The sequence below is a fragment of the Balaenoptera ricei genome, chromosome 17, assembly GCF_028023285.1.
Source record: "Balaenoptera ricei isolate mBalRic1 chromosome 17, mBalRic1.hap2, whole genome shotgun sequence".
Lineage (NCBI taxonomy): Eukaryota > Metazoa > Chordata > Mammalia > Artiodactyla > Balaenopteridae > Balaenoptera > Balaenoptera ricei.
Window position 1 is genome coordinate 29340341 of NC_082655.1, and position 2941 is coordinate 29343281.

At 40.3% G+C, this 2941-nt stretch overlaps 1 pseudogene; it reads right to left on the minus strand.

Annotated features, from left to right (window-relative positions):
- Positions 1-2019: 2019 nt before the first annotated feature.
- LOC132351711 (AP-3 complex subunit sigma-1-like) lies at positions 2020-2618 on the minus strand (annotated as a pseudogene).
- Positions 2619-2941: the final 323 nt, after the last annotated feature.

Sequence of the window (2941 nt, forward strand, 5' to 3'; positions counted from 1 at the left end):
AAAATGTGGTTCTAGACCTACTGAGTTGTAGAATATCCAAGTAGAAATACTCCATGCCCAGTTTCTGGCACAAAACTGAATTAAGGTGAGACATTATCAATCACAATATTAATCAGTATTTCCCAAAATGTGTTTCTCAAATGCCCCATTCAGAGAGTTTGAGACCAAATAAATTGGGAAAATGTTTGCTCCTTCTTGGATATCCATAGTGCACATTTGGGTAATGAACACTCAAAATGATCCTTCTGTAAGGAAACCTATATAATTTTGCTAAAACAAACAAAGCATCCCAAACTATAGTCAACCTTTGACATGCTTTATATCATGACATACTTGGAAAATGCAAGAGGAGACTCATCAAGAATAAACCTATTAGCTAAAGTCAGAACACAGAGTCAGTTAAAAATGGAAAAGAAGATTGAGAGCGATGGACAGGGGGTTAAGAACTGAACTATGACAGAGGAGATTCTGGAGAAGGGACTGTCTGACAAATGGAAGATGATTGTGGAAGTTCAGTGCCAGAGAAGATCACAGAAGCCGACCTTTAAGTGGGTTTCAGAAGGACAAGATGGTCGTGTGCTACAGAAATGTTAAGAAGGCCGAAGCCAAAAAAAGAGGATTAGAAAAGGTAATTGGATTTAGTAAGAGGTCAATTGTCACCCTTGAAAGAGTTTTGATGGAATGGTTTGAAGGAAAATGTATAATAGAGGCCAAAGAAGAAGTATGTTGTGAGGGAAATGAATATGAATAATAGATAATGATTGGAAGGAGAAGAGTAACTCCATGTGTTGTCTATGTCAGTTGAAAAATTACCAATAGTAAGAAATCTGTGCCCATGCAAAGACTGATGAGAATATGCCAATGAGGCAGTCCAGGAATGATGCTGGAGAGTGGGAATAATTGATCTGGGGAGTAAGGAACATTTTTAGGGTAATGCCAAAAGAGGGCTAAATAGATGAAATGAAAGAGAAGAACTACTAAGGGTCAGGATTGTTGGGTAAAGGGGGCAGATAACAAGGGAGAAGGCTGTACTCAGAGAAAGAAAACCAAATGCATGCCCCCTTGGAAGACGAGCAATGCCAGGCTATGTTAAGGACAATAAAATCTGGGAGACTGAGAAAGTCATTTAGGTAAATGTTGAATATAAAATGGAAAGGAATATAAATGTATATTCTTTAATAAAACATATTCTTTAGTACATATAAAAGAAAAGTTTGGAAAGGATGGTATGATCTGTCCCCTTATTGTTTACTTATTAGTTTATTTCAATTGCTTATTAAAGATAAGTCCTTCCCATTAAACTCTAAGTTCTGTAAGGCAGACCTTGGTCTGTCTTATTTGTTTTTGTGCCACTTATGTCTAATAGTGCCTGGCACATAATAGGTGATTGGTAGATATTGGTTCAGAATTTATAAGGTGTGCCTTGGTCCAGGAGACAGAGTGGAAGTGTGGGGTACAAATGATAGCAATCAATATTTGATTATAACAGAAGAGGAAGTCTAGGTCTGTGAGTGGGGAAACTTGCCTAATTAATAAACATTTTTGAGTTGTGAAGTTGGGCATTACCTCTCAGATCATCTGATCTTGATTCGTGTTTCTAAGGAACACTCATTTAATTTCCTAGCCTTAAGAAGCAAACTCAACCAAGAAAGACTCATAACACCAAAAAAAAAGCCTATATTTTATTTCATCATATGGGTTTTTTTTTAAATTTTATTTATTTATTTATTTTTGGCTGTGTTGGGTCTTCGTTTCTATGCGAGGGCTTTCTCTAGTTGTGGCAAGCGGGGGCCACTTTTCATCGCGGTGCGCGGGCCTCTCACTGTCGCTGCCTCTCTTGTTGCGGGGCACAGGCTCCAGACGCGCAGGCTAAGTAGTTGTGGCTCACGGGCCTAGTTGCTCCGCGGCATGCGGGATCCTCCCAGACCAGGGCTCGAACCCGTGTCCCCTGCACCGGCAGGCAGATTCTCAACCACTGCGCCACCAGGGAAGCCCCCTGGGAGTGGCCTTTTAAATTTTTTATTTAAAAGAGGGCAGGTTTGGCACTTTTATACTGATGTCACAAATGTTAATATTTCTTGGGATCTCAGGAAGATTCATATTCTTTACAGCTGATACAGCACCAGATGGAGCTCCCTCTAAGCCAGCCTCAGATTTCTCCAGTTTATTTTGTGCATCAATTTGTTTAACAGTCTCATTCATGTTGGTCTCCAGTACCATTCCCCCCCCATCACCATTTGTGCAAGAATATTGTGAACCTTGTCTACATGGAAAATTAAATCCAGTTCACAGACGTTTTCAAAACACTTGTCTAATGTTTCCACAAATACTTGAATTAGATCTAAAATGCCAAGTTCACTTTCTGAAGAATCCACACAGAAGACAAAATATAATGTTGCATAATGTCTATAAATCGGTTTGTTGTCAGATCCTCCAATTAATAATCCTCCTTCTAGGAAATTACAGCATTTTCATCTCTCTTAGATACCAAATGGAATGTCTCCCTGATGATATGCTGTTGTGTATCTTCACTGTAGGGCTGGTAGAACTTGGAGAGCCGCGGCTTCCCGTGGTTGTTAAAGATGAGGATCGCCTTGATCATGGCTGAGCAGGGCCGACCGGGTGGAGCTGGGGGCCAGGGTGGGGGCGGGCGCGCGAGCCTCGCCTCGGGATCTCGCTGGCGATCCTTCCCCACCGGGTGAATGGTTTTAAACAAAAACATATGCTAAATATTCATCTGGACAGAGATGACACGAGATAGAAATCTACACGATGTAGCGATAAAACCATGTTATTTAGAACTATTCAGGTAAATTTTAAATAGTGAAAAGAAATAAAATGGTTGCTTCTGGGAATTAGAAAATAGAGGAGCAGTAAGGGAGAGGGAAGTGTTGCTTCAAAGAATCACTTAACTCTTTAAGTTAACTATGTGCATGCGTAT